The sequence below is a fragment of the Rhinopithecus bieti genome, unplaced genomic scaffold (genome assembly GCF_001698545.2).
Source record: "Rhinopithecus bieti isolate Rb0 unplaced genomic scaffold, ASM169854v2 scaffold_39386, whole genome shotgun sequence".
Taxonomy (NCBI): Eukaryota; Metazoa; Chordata; class Mammalia; order Primates; family Cercopithecidae; genus Rhinopithecus; species Rhinopithecus bieti.
The window spans coordinates 1218291-1241719 of record NW_016816648.1 but is presented as its reverse complement, the minus strand read 5'-3'; positions in this window follow the sequence as shown (position 1 = coordinate 1241719).

Genomic DNA, 23429 nt, shown 5'->3' with positions numbered 1-23429 from the left:
CACCCCCAGGAATTCAGCTGTAAGCTCCCTGCAGATAAGTCAAAGTGGAGCAAACTAAAGCCACGTAGAAGTCACAGAGCAGAGGACACAGGAACCGTGAACAGGGCAGCAGTCCTCAGGAAAGAGCAAATAACAGGAACAAAAATGACAAGGACAGGAGGGGCCCTAGGGCCTGAGGAAGGCAGGAGGGCGGGGCTGAAAGAGAGAGCGGGGCAGAGACCCGGAGAGAACAAGGGTCTGAGTCCGGAGGCGGCCTGAGCTCCAGTTGTGCCTGTCATTGGTTCTGGATGTCCCCTTTGTGGAAGGCCAATAAATCTCAGTCCTAATTTGCATAGTTGCTTTTAAGAGTATAAAAGTGTCCTCAGACCCCAAATTACGAGAATCTCTGGGCTCCCACAATTTATATGGCATCTTTATGTTCTTCACAACCATGGAGGCTTGAGTATAAAGCCATGGAAGTGGAGAAAAGAAAGGAAGGAAAGGAAGAAAGTAGGGTGAAAAAGAGGCAGAGAGCAAAAGGAATAGAGAAGATGGGGGCAGGAAGGGACAGAGGACGAGAGGGAGGGACCGGGGCCGTGGAAATGAGAAAAGGAAAAAAGAGGATACTCCTCATCTGCCCAACACCCCTGGAGCAGAGCAGGGTCCCTGGCTGAGGGGAAGTGGGGAAGGCGGAGCTGACCTCAGACCAAGGCCTTGATCATCACATATTTTTAGATCCATTTTCTGTAGACTGCATAGAATATTATGCCCATTTTTTCTACAAGGGTTTCCCTAGCAGTGCCCATTCTTTCTTTCAGGGCTCAGTGGGAACCCACTGCTGCCAGGAGTCTGTCCTGTGTGCATCAGACAGCGCATGAGCTTTTCACTCCTGTCTTCACTGTGCAGGTTGCATTGAAGACTCACCTGGGCCTCTCCAACAAGCCAGGGCAGCATCAGGTTGCATTCATGTTCTCTTCCTAGGGCTACCGAGAATTCCCCCACCAGCACCACACTGCCCAGAACCATGTGGGGAGCCATCTTTAATGTGTGACATGCACAGACCCTGCAGGAAGTTTGCTAAGAGACAAGAGCCTTATTAGAGATCCTCAAGCCCAGGCAATGGGTGCAGCACCCCCAGTGCAGGTCACTCTTAGGACCAGGAGTGGCACAAGGGCGATGGGGCTGCCTCTGAGGGCTTGGGATTCAGGAGACTGAGGTAAGGCTGAAGGCACAGGAGAAGATAGGGTGAGCTTCTGCTTACTCACCGGAAAACTGAGGGACAATGCAAGCCATGGGCTAGGGGAGAAAGGCAAGAAGAAGAACAGAAGAGAAGGAGAAGGAGAGTGGGGGGATAAGGATTATTCATCAGTGATGTAGGACATGCTGACTGGGTGCCAATATGGGACTACAACTCAAACCTGCCGTCCCAGGGCTTTGGGAGGCTGAGGTGGAAGCCCAGGAGTTCAACACCAGCCTGAGCAACATGGTGAGACACTGTCACTGAAAAAACTATTTGAAAAATTAGTCAGGTGTGGTGATGAGTACTTGTAGTTCAAGCTACTCAGAAGACTGAGGAGGGAGGAAGTTGAGGCTGCAGTGAGCTACGATCATACCACTGCACTTCAGCCTGGGTGATACAGAAAGACCCTGACTCTAAAAATAATCATAAAATAATAATAATAACAATAACAATAAACCTATTGCTTATTTCATTTGATTTGCTTCATAGAATTTGTTGTTTGAGTTAGGTTAATAATAAAATGATACACATTTGCTGACCTGATGGTTCTCATTGATTTTTTATCTCAGTGCCTCCTTCATGGTCTCAAAAATTATTGAAGAACCTCAAAGAGCTTTTGTTTATGTGGATTTAATCCATCAATACTTATCATATTAGAAACTAAAATTGAGAAAAATGCTAGCTATGTATGTGATCTTTTGAATATGAATCTGTGGCATGTTAACATATATAACATTTCAAAGAAAACAGATATTTTCCAAGTAGATATCTATATTTTCCAGAACAATACAGGAAATAGTGAGTGGGACAGGTGGCATAGTTTTACATTTTTGGATACCTTTTTTATGTCTGACTTACTAGAAGACAGGTGATCATTCTGCTCCTGTATTCAATCAGTTGGGACAGCCAAGGTCCTATGCTTTCTTCTAAACTCCACCATGCACTTGGGAGAAAATGAATGAGAGAATAAAGACAACTAATGTCTTCTTCTGATTGCGAATATTATTATACAAATGGAGAGTTTTTTTGTGCAAAGACCAGAAACTCAGGTAAATGCAGTGCAACAAACTGAAATGTTCACATCACATGCCAAATATTAACGTTTGGAAATTGGTGAGTTATTGGAAAAGAAAGGTCTTGAATAGACTGCTAGAAACTTTTTAATACAATGCTCTCAACTTTCAAATGGAGAAAGTGATGTGGGTGTAATGGTCACGATGCATTCCCCAAAATCCATAGGTTGCAAGTTAACGGCCAACGTGATAGCATTAAGAGGTGGGTCCCTTAGGAGGGGATGAAGTCATGAGCACAAAGCTCTCGTGGATGAGATGAGGGTCCCTACACAGCAACTTGAGGTAGTGTCCATTCTCTTCCACTCTTTTGCTGGGTGAGGACCCCAAGACTACACTGCCTGTGTGAAACGCGTCTTCACCAGACACCCAACATGCTAATACCTTGATCTGGGACCTCCCAACCTCTAGAAACGTAAGAAAGTAAATACCTTTTCTCTGTAAGTTCCCCTGTCTGTGGCCTTGGGTTACAGCAGCACGAATGGACTCACATAGGAGGCAAGTTTCTGTAATAGGCAAATTCACATAACTGGTGGAAGAGCTGGGCCTGGAAGCTGAGGCATGGATGGCACCTTAGTGCAGTGCAATATCCATTGTAGTTCTGTTTTTTACAAATACTTTTAATTCATGAATTGTTCTTCCATTTAGTAGATGTTGTAAGTAATCTACATAGTTCAATTACAATGTACATTCTACAGAATGTCATAGACTGACCTAGGCATTGAACACTGTTTTCTGTTGGATTGCATTCTGAATTTCCAGCTAACTTACAGCGGATTTGTAGGTGAGCCATCTCCTTGTTAGACATGGGATTCCTGCAACAGGATTTAAGGGCCCATGTGCTTACATCCATATGAAAACTGTCCACTGGAATGCTGGAGTCAAGAGCTGAGAGTCCTGACTCAGCCATTCTCCAGGTGAGTGGATCTGTGTGAGCATAAACACCTCAGGTGTTACCAGAAATTATTCTTAAGTGACTTCATTGCTTACACGGTGGGTTCTAGTAAAACCTCCTTAAGACTTGCCACAAATCTTACCCGTGAAATGTCTCCTGCCAGTGAATTGTGAATGTATTTTTTTATTTTTTATTTTTTTGTAGATGACGACAAATATTTAGCATCGTGTATTAGGTGCAGGATAATAATCTTGACAATTTTCTAATAACAATAAATAATTATAAGGACTACTTTGTTATCCTGCACTTCCCAATTTACAATTATAGAGCTTTATAATTGTTTCTGAATATTTTTTAAAAATAATTATCTGTTGATGACACAGTTATTTCACTTGGACTGCACCTCCGGGGTTTTGTCTGTGTTGAGTTTGGTATCTCTGTTTCTCCAAATGATTGCATTTGTTTGGACTCAGCAGGATCTCCAGCTACACACAGGCATTTACTGTCTTCTCACCTGGTGCAAGGAGAGAGGGCCAACGAGACATGAGGTCTCATGCATGGAAACTGAGAAAGAGACGGATATGATGTACTGTGGGGTCCCCTGGTGATGGCCCAGGGACTTGGAATCTTCTTACACGGTAAGTGGAAATATAATTACATAAAATGAACATAAACTGTTATATTTTGCCAACTTTTGATGGAAAAATTTCTGTCTGCCTTCATCAGCCACATAATTATCTGGAACCAGTTCCTTTTACTGAGACATCATATTTTCATCAAATATTTAATATTCATCAAGTATTCAATACATTTATATTTGGAATGAAGACGTTGTCTTTAATAAAGACATTAATTTCTCTATTCTCTCATTCATTTTCTCCCAAGTGCACCATGGAGTTTTACAGAAGATATAGGACCTTTGCCATCCCAACTGATTGAAAATAGGAGCAGGGCTTCCACCTGCTGACTGGGCACATGTGGGAGCAGGGCTGGTCTCCACGAAGGGCTTTCACAGTGAGAGAACCAACACTCAGAGACCACGGATGGTGAAACTTCACTTACCCTGTAGCTCCTGGAAAGGAAGATGAGGTTCTTTTTTTAAAGATATTAAAATAAGCTTCAAGACCGGATGTTCAGGCCACATCTGCTGATGATCAGGAAAAAGAGAAACAGGCACAGACAGACAGGTAGAATATTACATAAAGGAAAAGGACTAGGTTGGCAGAGTCAGATCAAAAATAGCTTTTGTAAAAAACACACTATGATAAAATGAGTCCATGACTACTATTAAGAAAAGCAGAAATATTCATTTCTGGGGCCTTGTGAGGTTGTTTGGATAAGCTTTTCTTTTTTAGGGATGAGTGTGTGGGTGAGTACACATGAAAACCTTTTTCTCCTCCTTTGCTGATTTCAATTGTCTTGCTGGAGTCTTCTATTTAAGGACTTTAAGTCTCATAATGTAATAAGTGCAATTGGAGTGAGTCACCTCTATGTTGATCCCAAAATTAATAAACTTAGATCCAAAGCTAGAATTCTCTAGGAGGCAGTGCTCTCTCCTTTGTGCCCCCTTTAACACTGAATGCAAATTGACCCACTGTACATTTCGAGATCAAACTCAGAGCTCAATTTAGATGAGTGCACATTCAAAGTTCTTGAAAACCCAAGTTCTATTCAAATGGGAGGTTTTCACTGCACACACAGCCTTAATCAAAAGTAGAGCTATATAGAATGGTTTAAATTTAATCCAAATCTCGGAGAATTTCATGAATCTGCCTACTCAAGCTTCACGCGAATGGGCTCATAAATGCCATTTCTCCTTTTATGCATGATGGAATGCAGGCTACCGCTGTTCTTGGGCTCCACACAAACACCCCAAACCGGGGGTTCCTTCTGTCTTCATGCAGATTTTATAGCATAAGCAAAATAAAATTCATTTTATTGATTGATAATGGGTAAGAAAGCATGACTTCTCCTTGAACAAGCCTCACTAGCGACTAGCTTAGGTCACAGACAGGGAGAGTTAAAATCTGATGATTTTAAAAGGCAATGTACGTGCAATAACAAAGAATCTGTGGGATGCGTGTGTGTGTGTGTGTGCAGATTGTGAAGTTGGGGGATTTAAGGGGTAGGGACAACTTCAGGAGGAAGAAAATAAAATTTTATTAAATTAACAACTTAGGGTATCATTTCACACTGGAGTGGAATGGGTGATCTCATCAACAAGGAGAAAGTATTGAAAGTTTTGAGGTTTTAGAATTTTTAAAAATATAGTAGGTAATATGCAGCAGTTTTGAGATTTCGGTACTAAAATCCCAGTCTCTTTTAATACTACCTTTAAAAAAAAGTCAATGAAAATGAAGAACCATTTGTCAAGGTTATAAAATAAACTTGAATTGAAAGTCAGTTAATCCTTATCTCTAAAAATAACTTTCAGTATTCCAAACACACTAAGAGAAAACTGATTCCTAAGAATAAATCAACTTATAAAGGAAAGCGTACACAGTGTGTGAAAAGAACTGAAATGGTAAAGGATGACTTTTGACGTGAACAAAATGAAATGTTTCCACGTCACACACAGCTCCACGCTGGCCCTGAGCAGAGCCCTGAAGGACACAGTGGCATTGAGCTGGTGATTCAGGCGGAGTGTGTTGGGCGTGCCGTGATCCTGCATGCACAGCCCCAGCTGTGAGCCGGGAGCAGTGAGGTATTCCGTTTCTGTGGGGGGCATGTGAGGCAGTTCCGGTCTGAGACACCCGTGCTTTGCTCTGTGTCCTTTCCCCTTTCTTTTCCTCTTTTATAGAGAAGGATCTCACTATAGTGCCCAGGCTGATCTCCAAATCCTGGGTGCAAGCAATCCTCCTGCCTCAGCCTCCCAAATTTCTGGGATTACAAGCATGAGCTACCACACCTGACCCTTCCCTTTTACTTATCCCCTTCCTTAGGTATCCCTGATAATTGCACGAACAGACCAATGGCTTTTGCCTTGTCTGCTGCCTGGAGAATGTTACCCACACCTTTTCTACACTTCCAACAACATGGAATCTGCCTTCAGATCCATCTGGGAGAGTCCACAACACTCTAGTGGTAAAAATCAAACCTAAGAAACAATGTTTTAATTCAATATGGCTTACTTAATCAAAGCTGCTGAGACATAATTTACATATATAGTAAGAATCCCCTTTTTGTGTTTCTGAGTTTTGACAAGTGTTTGCGGTTGTGTGACCACCACCACAGTCAAGACATAGAACAATACCGTCAAATCAAAAAACCTCCCCGGTGCCCCTCTGGAGTGACCCCTTCCCCACACCCCTAACTCCTGGCAGTGCAGGTCTGATTTCTGTCCCTCAGGGTTCCTCTTCCACAGTACCACATCAGCAGAATAATACACCTGCTATCCTTTGGGGCCTGGTTTCCTTCACTTGGAATAATGCTTTTGTGGTTTGCCCGCGTTGTGTGCCAGCGTGGATTCACTCAAGCCTCACTATTCCTTTTGACTGTTGAGTAGAATTCCATTGAATAGATGGAGCAGCATTTGTTTCTCCATTCACCTGTTGATGGACATTTTGGTGGTTTCCATTTTTTGGATATTATGCATCACATTGCTGTGAACACGTGTCAGGTGTTTGTGTGAAAGCATGTGTTCACTTCTAGGCAAAAGCCTAAGAGTGAAAGGGCTGAGACGTGTGATAAATGTGTTTATATCTCTAAGAACCTGCCAAACTATTCTCCCAGCTCATCATACCATCCCACATTCATACTAGCAGTGCGGGAGAGCCCTGGTGGACTCACATGTGCGTGAGCTGGCAACAGTAGCGCTGGCACATGCTACTGTTAGTGTTTCTCACCTTTATAAAGAAATTCTAGTGGGTGTATAGTGGTACCTCAGTGTGGTTTAATGTGTGTTTTCCTAATGACTAATGATATTGAGCATCTTCTCATGGGCTCATCGAGGATTCTTTATGTTTTTTGGTTAAGCGTCTGTTCAAGTCTTCTATGATGTTTGAAGAGCAGTTTCAGGTCCACAGCAAAATTGAGCAGAAAGTACAGAGAGTTTCCACACATGCCCAGTTTCCCCCACTATGGGAATCACCCACCAGACTGCGATGAGCCCACACTGACACATCAGTGCATCGTTGTCACCCAAAGCTCATCATTCACACTGGGGGATCACTTTTGGTGTTGTAAATACTATGGTTTTGGACAACGTATAATGACAGCTACCCACTGCAATAGTATTGCACAGCACAATTTCTCCTCCCTAAAAATCCCCTGCATGCTACCTATTTATTCCTTTCTCCCTTGAAACCCTGGCAACCACTCACCTTCTCACTGTCACCATGGTTTTGCTTTTACCAAATATCCTATAGCTGGACTCACAGGATGTAGCCTTTTCAGATCTGCTTCTTTCACTCAGTAATATTCATTTCAGTTTCTCTATGTCTCCTCATGGCTTGACTGCACACTTCTTTTTCGTGCTGAATAATATTCCAAGGTTCGGATGAACCACAGTTTATTCATCTACCTACTAAAGGACATCTTGGTTGCCTCCAACTCTTGGCTCTTATGAATAAAGCTGTTATCAATATCTGTGTGCAGGTTTTTTCTTGGACATAAGTTTTCAACTCCCTTGGGCAAATACTAAGGATCACAGCTGCTTGATCATAGGGTAAGAGTATGTTTAGTTTTGTGAGAAACCATGAAACTGTTTTCCACAGTGGCTGTACAGTTTTCATTGCCACCAGGAATGAATGGGAGTTCCTGTGGCTCCCCATCCTCGCCAGCATTTGATATTGTCAGTGCTTTGGATTTTTGCCATTCTAATGGGGATGACTATACGGATTTTTAATAAGAACAGGCCTTATGCTCTCTAAGTTATTTGGGGTTTGAATTAACTAGAGGAGGCTCCAGAAATCAGTGCCAAGCAGGCTTTGAAAACTTAAGGTGCCAAGAAAAGCCATTTCATAGGAGCAGCCATGGGGCTTCATTCATTGCCTTAACCCCTCTTCCGGATTGGACTTCTGGTTAAAGGCAGCGCTATCTCCCCCAGGCCTCCAATCACCTTCATTTTGATCTAGCACTACACACACTTGCCACTCTCTTTATGCTCAGAAAGTGGAAAATATCCAGGAGAATGTCAAATCCTGTATTAGGAGCTAGACATTTCATGTTTCAGTCCTATGTAGAAGTGGTACATTTCCACTTTACCTCAATTCAGCCCAAACTAAGGTAAGCTTGTCTAGAAAAATAAGACTGAATACTATCCTGTGAGTTTAAACTGATCCAATCATCTTGAAATCTCTAAAATAAACATTTACTAGAAATGTCAAATATAGGATGACCAAAATTATCTTTATGGGGTCTTAAATCATTTATTTGTGTAAATGTAGACACAGCAAAGGGGGAGTTTGAGTCTACAATCTCTTTCTGTGCCCTGCCTGCTCTGTATCTGTCCTTTCCTGCTAGAACAATTAACAAAAAGGATTAGAAATATTTGCTTCTCACAGAAGAGGTTTCGCTGTGAGAGATGGTCAATGGTGTTCTTACTTATCCCCCTCACAATCCACTCCACTCACGTGGGATGGAGACTCTGGATCCACACACCCTCTTCCCCCATCCCTGGCACACACTTCTCCTCTGTCACTCTTCCTTGCAAGCCTGCCCACCCTCTGTTCATGAGCATGGCAAGTCTGGCTTACCATCCCCTACCTAAGCCTGCCTTGCCTTGATTCCCAGGGCTTCCCATCAGAGGTGTTTAAAGGGCTCCCTAAAGTGGCCCACATTATTGCTTCTGTGTAAAACCTACTCCCCAGACTGGTTCTCTCATGTTTAAGGTGAGAGTCTCAAGTTGACACCTTGTGATAGTAAAGAGAAGGAGTGTATTTCTAACGCATGGAGTCAGCAATCAGGGATCGACACAAACGGGGATGAAGGGTTTGCCCTGCTCCTGGCTCCTGCAGCAAGATGGAGCTGAAAGAATGCGGGGTTACTGGGTTCCAGCCTGATACAAGTGGAATTTCTGCAAAACAGCGTCATGTATGGGATGAAGATGCTTTGGTGCTTATCAAGCTTTCTTTGTAAAATAACAAATACTTGGCCAGAGCAATGCTCAGGAAATGGCTAATGGGGTCAACGTTCGGCCTCTGAATTTTTGTACCACCTCTCAGGGCACAGAACACAATACCCCAAAAGATGGCACAATGGTGTGCTGAGTATCATATGAAGACAAGCTGAGGGAAGGGAAATAATTGTGGAAGCAGGAAGGATGCCCTCTGACCTTCTCCAGCCTTTCTCAAAGAAAGCCCTTCTGGCACAGGTGTCCTTCGCTGCTGCATAGCCAGAGGAAAGGAGTGGAGACAAAAAGACACAGAAAAATCCAAGCACACAACCCAGCTGATCCTCCCCCGAGTTATCACCATTCGGTCATACCCTCTGTCCAGTTGTACATCCACACTACTGTCCCTTCACTCCTCATCCAACCGAAGCATAAAAATAACCACATCCTGGGGCTTTGTGTCTTCATTTCTTGAGGGCTTCGTGTCCTGGAACACTTACATGCTTTTCTCTTGTTAACCTGTCTTCTGTTACATGGGTGTCAGCCATGAACTTTGTGAAGAACGAGGAAAAGATCGTACTTTTTTGCCCTTATATAAAGAAAAAGAATGCCAAGATTTCCCAATAGCTTACAGGCATGGACATGCACATGAATATGTGTGTGGCACGTGCATGGGAATTTTCTTTTAGCAAATAATAGTAAATTACACATCCAACTCTCCCACACACAGCCCTCGGGTAGGGCCTGCGGAGGTCCAGCGTCCCCCGACCCTCACCCTGTTGCACTCAGAGCCCTGGGGCGGACCTGTGAGATTCAGCTTCCCCTTGCCCTCATCCTGTTCCATGCAGAGCCCTGCACGCAGAGCACATTACCCTCTAAGTATTTTTTAAAAGAACTAAATCTCAGTTACAGATGTGTTTGTTTCTCCTTACATTTTACCGGAGGGTGATGTACTCTTAAGGGAATAATTTCATATTTAAGTCTTGTGTGAAGTCAGCAAATGGTAATACAATACACTCCAGCTACAATTCATTTGTGGGTATCATCTCTGATTCCATCCAGATAAAATGCAATGCATTTTATAAAACTGCTTTTGTAAAACTACTCATAAAAGATAAAACTACTTTTAGGTCTGAATGATTCAGCCTTGCCGACCGTCCTGTTCTCTAAACACAGCAGCAGAGCCCCGTTGTTCTCTGCTCCGTGTGGCAGAGCCTCTAGGCATCAGTGTCATGTTTTCAGTAAAGCATGGAAGGGGACACTCGTTGCTGTTCACCTTCACGGTGTCATGTTCCTGCAGTTCTAGTCGAGGGGACAGAATATTAACCTGCCCAGTCCTCACTGGAACCTGCGTGCTTAAACCTCAGTGGCTTACTGCATGAATTAATAAATCCATCAAGAGCTTGGAAAGTCAAAAGGAGAAAAAAGAAGGAAGAGCATTTACTCAGAATCTGAAACAAAACATTCTCCAGCAGAACAAGAGAACAGAGAAAGGAGGCCCTTGGGAGGCCAACCCATTAGGTGATTACGATCATGGAGACGGTACTAACTCCTGCCCCAGAGGATCAGTTAGCAGCTCTCCCATTAACATCTTTATGGACAGCATCATTGATATTTACTCATACCATTGAAACTGTCATTTAAAAAGATGCCTAAATAATTCACAGTTTTATTTTCCTACATTGACTTTGAGGACATCTGTAAATCTGAAAGACATTTTTCATCATTTTATATTATTCTCTGCTCTTTCTAATCTAGATTTTTCCCCTACACTTTGTAATAGTTTTTACTATTGTAGTAAAATATACACAACATAAAATTATCCCATTTAGTCATGTTAAGCGTGCCATTCAGTGGCATTAAGTACGTTCATATTGTTATAAAACCATCACCACCATCCATCTCCACAACTTTCTCAGCATCCCCAACTGAGACTCTGTACCTGTTAAACACTAAATCCTCCCCTTCCTTCTCCCGGGCTTTTAGAAAACACTGTTCGATTTTCTGTCTCTACAAATCTGACTACGCTAGTTGTCTGGTATAACTGGAATCAAACAGTATTTGTCCTCTTGTGTCTGGTTTATTTTATGTGGCATAATGTTAACGTTGTATTTTGACCTATGTTGTAGCCTGGGTCAAATTTTTCTTCCTTTTTAAGACTGAATAATATTCTGTTGTACATAGATGCCACGTTTTGTTTATTCTTTCACTGTTTATCCATTCATCCACGGGCACCTGGGATGCTCCACCTTTTGGCTATTGAAATTAATGCTGCTAGGATGATGGGTGTACAAATATCTGCTAAAGTGTCTGCTTTCAATTCTTGGGGGTATATGTTTCATCAGAAGTAGAATTGCTGGATGAACTGGTAATTCTATTTTTAATTTTTGAGGACCTACCGTACCTATTTTCCACATTAGCTATACCATTTTCACCCCTCCCTTAGCTATGACTAAGGGTTCCAATTTCTCCACATTTTTGCCCACACTTCTTATTTTCTGGTTTTTATTCTTGCTGTAGTTTTGTGTAGGAGCCCTCCTAAAGGGTGAAAAGTGATATCTCATTGTGATTTTGATTTGCATGTTCCTAATGATGAAAGATGTCAAGCATCTTTTCATGTGCTTATTGACCATCTGCATATCTTCTTGGGAGAAGTTGTATCCTCTGTCCATTTTTTAATGGGGTTGTTTTTTGGTTGAGTTGTAAGCAATTTTCTCCCCATTAGTCTTCAAATTCACAGTTCTCTAAAATTTATAAAGGAGATGCATTGAGTGTAGGATAATATCTTTATTTGAGGGTTTGATAAATATTTTTGATTATTTAGTTTTGATAACAAAACTGGGGTTTGATAAATAATTTCCTTGTTAATAACATCATGGACATCAAAGCTACCAATACTATGTCTGTACAAAGTAAGTACTTGATTAATTTTAGTTGAATCTGAATATGAATTATCTTTTTTGGATATTCTATGAGGGTACTATATTTCCAAGAAGAGAAAAAAAAGAAATATAATTATCTGACACAAGATATGTTAGTGGAGTTTTTTATTCTGTAATGTAATAATAAAGTGAAAGGGCAAGATAAGTGAATTTAATAAAACACTGTACAACATTGAGTGTTTGTATATATTAATGGTGTACTTAATGCATAGAATATTGTATATGTAGCAAATGGAGATAATTAATTTTATTTCTTTCGAGAACCTGCTTTGTTTCTCTTGGCCACAAAGCATTCACTAAAGCAGCTATCTTCAAAGTAGCCTCACTGCGGGATGAGAAAACATCTTGTTTTGCCTGAACAAATGGAGCCAATATGCTAGTTCACAAATGATTTTTTTCTTTTCTTGGAAAGTCAAGAAGAAAAATCTTTCAACCAAACAATATGACGTTGAAGTTCTAAAGCCCAGCTCTGAATATTATGTACTGAAAAGACTGTAGTGCAGAATAAGCATGGATGTTTACATTTTTTAACAACTAAGGTATTTTCCCCTAATTAACATTCTTCGAGTATCATAGTAAGACTGAATGTGCTGGTGTGAAAAAGTAGGAGAGTTATTCTGCTTCTGATCTAATAGCCAGAAAAAAAGGGACGGGGGCTAGGGGCAGATGGTTATATTTGTATTAAATTCCACTTTAAAACATTATTTTTTCCCTTCCTGAGTGGTGAATGCAATGCACTTTATGCCACAGAGGGCCATGCTGATGTGGCAGTAGTTGTCTTTGGAGTAAAGGCCCCATGAACCTGCACCCTGTTTGCTCCCAGGTTTCCAATTGCTCCTGCTGCCTCCCAGCCACCAGGCACCATGCAGCCTTCCCCAGCATGACCAGCTCCTCCACCTCCACTCCCACCTCCCTGTGATCCGAGCACTTACCAGCTGCTGGAAGCCAGTGGACGGCCTGGCTGGATGGGCAATTCCTATCACTGGGGCTCCCTCTGCATGTTATCCAAAGCCTTCTGTACACAGTGACTTAGCATGATGTCTAGTTTCCAATGAATGAACACATTTTGATGGCAGACACATTTACCATACCTGGAAGATTAAAATCACTTTAATTATTTTAGGTTTAAATTTATTGGTCTACCCTTCACTCCACTCCTACCTACACTCACACACCCATACAAAACACACACATGCCTCCCTTTTGGAACAGAGGCATGGCAGAGTTTCAAAGATAAAAAAGGAAAACTTTAATTAGAGTTTAAAAAATCTGATTTTCAGGAAAAGATAATTGCCATTTTTTAACCCAGTGTGAGCAAATGACAAAGAGCAAATTCTGTCTATCTCTGGCTACTTTCATCATTGGAACATTAATTGCCTTTCTCAACTTGTAACTCCTCAATGGTTTCCAAGTTAAAATAATTTGCACAAATGAATCCTTATTCTTCGCTTTCTCCATAAACACTTACATTACGGCATTCAGGCTGCTAGAAATATCTGTATCTGTGTGTGTCCACTGGAAATGAGGGGCAGAAGACGACTGATTCCCTTCTGCTTCAGGATTGCCTGTGACAGCCATTCATCCACTTGGTGCATATCGTTTGGGTGCCAGCTTGATGCTACATAGAGGCTAAGCAGTGGTATCTGAAGATGAGCTACGTACCACCCTGGGCTTTAGAGAACAGTCTCCAGTGCTCTCCAATAAAACTTGATGTGATAGTGCAAATGTCGTGTGTCTGCACCGTTCAGTCTGGTGGTTCAACCATATGGCCATTTAGCACTTGCAATGGCCCTCATGTAACGGAAGAACTGAATTTTTATTTTTATTTAAGTTTACTTAATTGGAATTCCGTAACTAACGGCTACTACACTCGTGGCTATAGTATTGGACAACACACTTCTAGATGAAGACATAGCCAAGTCAAGGGGCAGCAACAATGTGTGATAAACATGTGGTCGGTAGAACAATCCCCCACCCTCGGCCCCACTCCAGGAAGGCTCTGAGAATATGTCAGGTTACATGGCAAAGGTAAATTAAAGCTGTAGGTAGCATTAAGGATGCTAACTGATTGACTTTCTGAAGAGATTATTCTGCATTATTTAAGAAGGCCAAATGTCATCACAAGTGGCCTGGAAAGCAGAAGGAGGCAGAAGGAGAGAGTCAACTAGAGGGAGACCCAGCTAAGAAAGGCACTGATGGATGCAGCATTGCTGGCTTTGAGGAGGAAGGAAGGGGCAGTGAGTGAAGGAGTGTGGGTGGGCTCTGGAGCGAGGACAGGTAAGGACATGCATTCTATCCTGGAGCCTCTAGAAGAAGTGGAGCTTGGACACCTGAATGTGGGCTCAGTGATACTGGTGTCAGGCTTCTCACCTCCAGAAATGCCAGGTGGTGAATCTTTGTTGTTGAAGCCAGTTAGGTTTGTGATCATTGGTTAAAACAGCAATGGAGGCCAGGTGTGGTGGCTCACGCCTGTAATCCCAGCACTTTGGGAGGCTGAGGCAAGCAGATCACTTGAGGTCAGGAGTTCAAGACCAGCCTGGACAACATGGCAAAACTCCATCTCTACTAAAAGTATGAAAATTAGCTGAGCATGGTGGAAGGTGCCTGTAATCCCATCTACTCAGGGGGCTGAGGTAGGAGAATGGTTTCAACCCAGAAGGTGGAAGTTGTGGTGAGCTAAGATGGTGCCACTGCACCCCAGCCTGAGAGACAAAGCCAGAACACAGGCTGAGTGTGGTGGCTCAAGCCTGTAATCCCAGTACATTGGGAGGCTGTCACAGGAGGATCACTTGAGACCAGGAGTTTGAGACGAGCCTGGACAGCAGAGTGAGACCCTATTCCTACAAAAAAAAAAAAAAAAAAAAAAAAAGGCAGTGATGGTACCTGCGTGCTTACAGTTCCAGCTCTTGCAGAGGCTGAGGCCAGAGGACTGCTCGAACTTAGGAGGTCAAGGCTGCAGGGAGCCATGATGGGCACACTGGACTCCAGCCTGGATGACAGAGCAAGATCCTGTCTCTCAAAATTAAATTAAATTAATTAAATTTTGTTTTAAAAAAAAGGAAACAAACCCACATGATGATAGAGACCCCTTCTGATGATGAGTCCCACCCTGTTTTCGGGGTGATGGTCATGGCTTCACTGCATGAAGAGTGAGGAAGTCCCAGCCCAGGAGGCAGGTATCCCAGAAGCCGGGACAGCGTACGGGGAGGACCGAGGTCAAAGGACCGCCTGCCTGTCCTGGGAGGGAACCGTGGCTGGATGCGGAGGAGGGAGGCTCGGAAGGGGAACGGCCAGGTGGCAGGGCCGGCCTCTCCCCACAGTTTGACTGGTAGGTCCCATGGTGTATGCACTCAGCCAAATGAGTTAATTTATGAGGTTCCCTATCCTGTTTTAGAAACAGAGTGCAAAATTCCAAGGCTTAAAAAATGTGGGTATCCAAACATATTTAATATATTCGTTGACATGAACAGTGCCAATTAAAAAAAAGTGAAGTTAATCTTAGCGCCAAAGCCTGGAGGCCTGTCTCTCACCTGTCCCTTATCCTCTTCTGGCCGCCAGCGCCCTCGTCCGTGTCCCAGAGCCAACGAGAGCAGCACACTCACTCCACCCCTTTCACTCTTGCTGCCAAAGAAGCCAGCCTATGTCAAAGTGAAGTTCAATACGGGCCCACAGTAGACTTGTAAATACCGCCTTCTCCAGTCACATTCAAGGGCAGCGTGATTCATGCCAGTCATGCTGCTCTTGCAGCCACGGAGACGTCAGGAGGTTAGAATTGATCAGAAGGGTTCCCTAGGGTCTTCTCTCCCAAGGCAGAGTCCTCCCAGAGCACAGCTCTCATGTGGCCACCCAAGTGCTCCTGAGCTCCTCCGGGGACAAGATGTCTTGTACAGATGCTCCCCATTCGTCGGTAAACATCTGTTAAGCACCTATTATGTAGGCAGCGCTTCAGACGCTGTGAAGGGTAGGGCTTTGAGTGAGACAGAAAAGGCCTTGTAGTCACCATCTGCAGACAGAGCCCCCAGCAGCCCTTCCCTGAGTGCACCTGTCTCCTCGCCTCCCATGAAGGGTGGAGTAAACTCCCCAACCTGGGCTCCTCTTGTAATTTACTTTGTCCTATAGAATGTGGCAGAGGTGATACTGTGGGGCTGCCAAGCCCTTAGGAAGATACTAAGGAAGAGAAATTAGACATGAGAGGGTGTACGGTGAGATGGGGTAGAGGAATGAAAGGCCGTTTGGATGTGCTGTGTTCTGTCAAGCTCCCAGCTGCAGCCACACTAGTGACCTCTGCCAACCTCTGCTAGAGCTGAAGAACCCCCCACCATCCTGCTCAAAAATCATGAACTGTTGTTCTCAGCTACTAAGTTTTGAGCTGTTTTGTTACACAACAATAGACACTTAGAATGATTGTTCAGCATATACACTTACAGTTTGGGAAGAAAGAAAGACTTCTGTTGTTTTTAAGTCAATGACAGTAAAATTGGATATAAGGTTATTAAAAAGTTTATCAAGTGGACCCAAGTGGTAAGAAAATTATCTGGTCTAGAAAGTCTCAGAAGTCTCCAAAAGGAACATCATCTCAGCCAAGCCTGGGAGGATGAGCACCATCAGGTTCTGGGCATTTCTGGAAGGAAGTGACACAGAACATCGCCAGCTTGGGAAACTCAGCACATAGTAGGTGCTTATGAAAGATTTGTTGAATGACTGAGCAGTTATGGCCAAATCACAGGATTAGTGGGGGGATTACCAAGGATGAGGCTGAGAAGGTAAGGGTCAGGCCATAAAGAACTTTGTGGACCAGGTCATCTAACTTGGGCTTGATCCTTGGGCATCGAGAAACCAACTCATTAAAACTTTATCCCTGGAAGCCCTTCCAAGGGTCTTGCTCCTGGAGTGAACCTTGTCTCTGTGTCCTTCTGTTGGTTTTAGTCAGTTGTTTTAGAACAGATTGATCTTCATAAGCCTGGATATAGGATTCTGTTCTGCCTTCCACTGGTTTATTGTTGAAGATGTTGATGGACAAGTCAAGTCCTGCATTTCTTAAGTGAAGACCCGAGACTCCTGTGTTCAGATGAGAGTCCTGGGGGCAGGAGGCTGCTCCAGGTGGAGTCACAACACCTGGTTTGAGTTTTGCATTTTACCAACTGTGTGACATTAGGCCAATCGCTTTGGAACAATGATCTGTTTCCTCATTTGTGAAAGGAGGCACTTCGCTTTGGGGAGCTGCAATGACAGGTGGTATGAAGGTCACCTGGACACTGTGAAGTGCAGCATACCCTCTATTAATCATCATCTCTCCCAGGCTGCAGGGGAAGAGAGAGAGGTCTGTGTGTGAGAGGTCTGTGTGTTCATCCAGGTGGGGAGCACCAAGGGTCTGCATCATTTTCCTGGTTCCCCATCCCGGCCTCAAGCTGATGCCCTGTGGGCTCTGATCTTCCTCCCTCCTGGCTATGGCTGTGGTCTTCAGAGAGAAGATGCTGCTGATGCTCACGGCCAGCACTGAACAGGGAGTCCTGTTCTCAGGTGCTTTGTTTTTAATCCTGGGGACGGTAAGAGGGTCCACCCTACCCTAAACAGCAGGATCTGGCTGTATTTAGCTCTTAGGATGCTTCTCTACTCCCAGCTCCTATGCAGCTAAGCTAGAGAGGAGTCTACCTTTCTATTGACTCATGTCCTTGCTGCAATTGTACTAAGAGGAAGGAGTGGCTCTGCTATCGGCCCCATTACTTTGTTTTACTCATGGAGATAAGCTTTGGCAGCATCAAGGATCAAAGTATTTTCTGGCCAGCCTTCTTCATCCTGTACACATTTTAAACCAAATTACTTTAACTCTTTAACTCAGAATGTTGTTATAGCACAAGTGTCTCTTTTTCAAGAGAGAGAAAATAAATACAATTGCACACAGGATGAACCCTGGTGCGTTGATTGACAAGTTATATATTGCTTCCTTCTAGTTACCAAGGGTCTAAGATCATGAATCGATCTTTGTGAGAAACCATCTGTGGGTTGGAAAGATCTTCACAATGTGGCACATGAGCTCATTCACACAGCACCATTGATGGCAATAATTTAAAAAGGAAAATACTGCATTCTTTACCTCTTTCCTGGAAAGATGATTATTTTGTTTGTATATTGAAAAAAAGTGAAGTGCTAGAAATAGATCTCAAATGACCACCAGGAATGAAGAGTTGTATTTTGTTCTAAACATCAGTTGATTCCTTAATTAGAATTCAAAAGCAGGAGTGCCTGCTCCACTCCCCACTTCTGGTGTAGCTTCTTTCAGTTTGCTCCCTCTGCCTATGTTATCACCCCACCCAAAAACAATGACAGCAAGGACTCCCCACCATGAGTATGAAGTTAGGACTATGCTGGGAAAACTTTTGTGAAAACTTTTGTAAACTGTGAAGTGCTTTGAAAGTACAGCGTAGTATTGTGGTTAGCATATTCTTACATCTAAGGAATTACATTGTAGATATTTGGTTTTGATAGTGCTGAAATATGTCTATTTGAAATGTTGGCATAAAATATAAAGAAATAAATAATATAAGTAAAATCTGTTAAAGTGATCAATAATACAGAATAGATTATTCAAGAAACCCAAAACCTTGGAAAGTTCAGGTAGCCACAGCTAGAGGAATGCTGGGTGCTGAGGGTGCCATAGCTCATTCCAAGGTGGGCTTCTCCATGTGTTTGTTTGCTTCATTGGTGGGTTGTTTGAGGGAGAGAGCAGCCTCCTAAAATGTATATTTAAAAATTAAGAGTTCTTTAATTATAATGGCATACATGAAACTTTCTAAAAATCTTATAGCTGTTTCCTGTTGTGCTTGGTAGTTTGGATCTCATCATAAAATTGTGTATAAATTATGCTTCCCAAATGATGTCCCTGAAGTGACATCCTATGGGGGAAATGACTGCATGCATTGATAAATGGATCCTCTGATAATTATATGGATTCTGCTATAGACTGAATTATGTCCCCAACAATTTGCATGCTGAAGCTGTAACCCGCAATGTGACTGCATTGAGAGTAATGAAGTAATTAAAGTTACGTGCGTTCATGAGGGTGGGGCCCCGATCCAACAGGATTCTTGTCCTCAGAGTAAGAGATGCCAGAGCTCTCTCTCTCCATCATGTGACCATTTAAGAAGGTGGCTGTCTATGAACCAGGAAGAGCACCCTCACCAGACAGTAGACCCTGCCAAAACTTTAATCTTGGACTTCCCAGCCTCCAGAACTGTGAAAAAATAAATTTCTGCTTTTTTAAGCCACCACCCAGTCAATGGTATTTTGTTATGGCAGCCTGAGCCAACTAAGACAGATTTCACTAAATTCTTAGAAAGTCCCTTTGCACATTGAGAGTAATTCAAGAGGAAAGCCTCACTGATTTGCTCTGACACTATGATTACGTTATTGAAAATTCTCTCTGCTGTCCCCAGGCTGTGGCCTTTTGCATCTACAATATGTTGATATGTGTCCAAAGATAATAAAATGATCCAAATGTTAAAAGAAGAAATCATTAAACGTAGAAGATTTGAAGGCAGAGCTAATTTTATATCAGAGGTTTGTGTCTCAGACACACACTTAGGGTGAGGGGTAATTTTTCTTTCTTTGAAAATAAACTTGCACTTTAATTGGAAGCAAAGTAAAGTTTGGTTTAAATTATTTTCCTTCTTTTATTTATCCTGACTAAATGTGCTCTTTTTTTGTTGCAGAACACTTTTTATAATATTACAGTTTATTCAGTAGACTATTTTATTCCATAGATTTTTTTATTTTCAAGAGAGCAAGGCTTGATTTAAGATTTTCCATTTCTGCAGCAGACACCCGGAAGAAGCAGAACATTTGGTGTCATGATTGCTTTGGAGACAAAACGTCTCTGGTAGGCAATTAGACAAATGTCCTTTAAAAAAAAAAAGATTTTACTCCAAGATTTGTTTTCATTAGCTCAAATATATAAAAACCCACTAATCTCAAAACAATGCTATAGTGTTACATTCATCATTCATGCATCACGCAATGCACCAGAGAAAGTTGGGGTAGTGTCTTCCCTGAGCAGGAAGGTGCAGTGTCTTTAGGCACACTCAAGTGTCTGCGTCTTCAGGAGAGACACCCAGCAGCGTGGACACGGAGCCCTTGCGTGCTTTTGAATTCTTGTCCCAGCATTCCTCACTATGCGACCTTGGATAACTCACCCTCTCTGAGCTTCCATTTCCATGTGTGGAAAATAAGGTCCACTCTTGCTTCATGCGGGTATCAGTAGGATCAAGTGAGTTAAAACCTGGAAGGTACTTCTAGTAGCACGTGGGGTAAGTGGGTATTCTCTGGTATAAGTAATGAACACGGCTTGATCCACAGAGTAAGAGGCTCATTAAATCCATGGGTTGTTTGAAGGAAGGGAGGGAGCTCCTGCTGACTGTCACGAGTTAAGTTGTACACCCCAAAAAATTCATGAGTGGTATTCCTAATTCCCAGAACTTTGGTAATAGGGTCACTGCAAATGTGATTAGTTAAGGTGAGGTCATACTACACTAGGAGGGCCCTAATTCAGTGAGACTGGGGTCTTTTTAGAAGCTGATAGAGACACATAGGGGAGCGCCACATGAGGACAGAGGCAGAGATCAGGGGATGCAGTGACAAGCCAAGGAATGCCAAGCCTTCTCAGCAGCCCCCAGAAGCCAGAGAGAGAGGGACAGGACAGATTCTCCCTCACAGCCTCAGAAGGAGCCCATCCTGCAGACTATGCCTTGCCCTTGAACTTCTGGCCTCCCAAACTCCCAGGGAATACATTTCTGTTGTTGCACTTTGTTGCAGCACCCACAGGACACTCATGCACTGGCCATCACCTGAGTGTCTCTAAGGCAAAGGCTCTGCTCCTCTCCCGAGGGGAAAACCCGGGTCTGGGGGAGGAATATTGGTGTCACAATGAATCTTTCTGCTCCCACGGCAAGAGTCAAAGAGGGTCTTCTGGGTGAGGGTCCCCCTGGGCTCAGGTGTGGTCCAAGTTGGACCACAGGTAGAAGAAGAACAACGAGACTCTTCCAACAGGGTACCAGTGCCACAGGTAGCTCTGACTTCATGAGTGGATTTTTTGTCTGGCACCTGCCCTTCCAGCTGCTACATCCCATCTGTCGAATGTGCTTTTCCAACAGTCAGGCTGGTAGGCCTGTCTGAGCCCAAACAACCAGCGATCACTCTTCCATTCATTCTCTACCTTCCCAAGTCCTGCCCTGCCCCAGGGCCCAGGCCAGTCTCCCTCAGTTCATGAAACTCCACTGATCTCTCGGTTCCTGGCTCCTCCAGGTTCCTGCATCACCTCAAGGAAACTTCCCTGTGGCCTTGGCTAGAGTTGCGGTGATTCTTACCAAGCCGTCATTGGGAAATATGCCTGCAGAAGTGTGTGTAGAATTTAGTGTGTGCACCTACATGATAAGCTGTTGTGAAACTCAAGAAAGGTAGCTGGGCCCTTATCTGTACACAGCGCTCTTCCACTGTTACATTGGGAAGATAAGTGGGATAAAATGCCTGGGGCTCAACAATTGTTAACCGTTGTGGTTGCTGCCAACACAAGCAATAATGATCTAGGACAGAGAGGTGCAACCGTTTGGGGATCACGGTGCCCGGCCAGGGGAGCAGGTGTGAGTGTAGGAAGTCTTGCTGTCCGCAGCCATCCTCAACTCCCCAAACCTGCAACCAGGGCCACTCAGCTTTCATGAGCTTACCTCCCAGCCTCCTTTGTAGCGCTGCCTCGGGAGAACAAATGACCTGGTCAAAACCTTTGAAAATCACGGATTTAAAAAATAAATTTTAAATATAAGCAAGATGCTTTCCTATAGGAAAAAAAATACATGAATGAAATTCAGCTTCCTACATCTGCAAATTCAACTGACAGTGAATTTAAAGGCCCATTTACTGCCCTGCAATGATCACTCATGGCATTGACAGGCTGCTTCTCCCTTTCTTAGCTGCAGCTTGTGGGGGCATCCTGGCACCTGCTTTGTGGTCAGGGTGTAGAGATGATGCCCCCAGCAGCCAACTCTTTAACTATCAACATCTGCCTCAGCATCTGTTTAGGGGATCTTAGTCACACGTCAACAATTCTTACTTAAAATATAAAGGGCCATGGGGATGAGTCTTTGAACTCTGCGCCCTCCCTTCCGCTGCATGGCCAAATGTGTACACGGAGATGCTGGAGGCACATTCAGCAGGAGAGAGGAATGGCGTCATCTCAGCCCCTCTCCCCCATGCGCCTCTCATGTTTGCTCCCTTTGCCGAATCACTTCCTACAGTACTTGATATTATTTCTTCCAGATAAAAGCAAAGAAAGAAAAAAACACACAAGATTTCCCCTCCTGGCCCCTTCCCTCTGCAGCTACCCCACTATTCTTTGCTTTCCTTTGCAGCAAAACTCCCAGGAAGGGTGCTCTCTGTTCTGCCCACTGCTCTACTTTCCAAAGGTCCTCAGTGGGCTCCGTGAGACTAGGTCCATTTGTCCATTCTGCATTGCCTTTATATTTGGGCAGTGAGAAGTATTTGGCACCAGGGACAGCTCCCTTTCACCCCCTCTTTATTCACCTCCCACTGTGAAGATCCTCCAGCTCAGTCTCCTTCCCATGGGGCTCTTCTCTTCTGAAGGGACTCTCAGTGGTGGAAGCAAGTCTCCTCCTTGAAGCCCCTCTCTCCCCTTTTCGATTTAGCCCCATTGTGCCCTTGCTGGCATTGCTTCCAATACCGTTCAGATGCTGAACATTTTCCAGATTTCACATCTTCACCCAGCCTTGCCTCTGGTGTTTCTGACTACCTGCTGAATGTCTTGGATAATGAACAAGCACCTCTCAGAAACTGCTGATCCAAAGCTCTTTTCCCGATCACACCTTTGGAACCTGTGTTTCTTGCAAATTTTCCTTCTCAGCCAATAGTAACTGCAGCCTGCCGCCGATTCCTCAGGCCAAAGTGTTGAAAGCTTTTTTTTGTTTGTTTGTTTGCACCCCATGCCCAGTCCATCAGGGAAATATGGCTCTGCCTTCCACAGATGACCTGAATCAAATCACGTAACACCACCTGTGTCACCATCATGGTTAACGACTTGTCATCTCTCCCTCCATTGCTTGCAAAACTCCAATGGCCTCCCTGCCTCTACCATTGCCCCTTACAGTATATTGCTAACCAAGCAGCCCAAGGAAGCCCTGAAGTGCAAGATGGCAGCCATCTTCTGCTGAACTGCCCTGAAGCTGGCTCCCATGTCATGCAGAGTGAA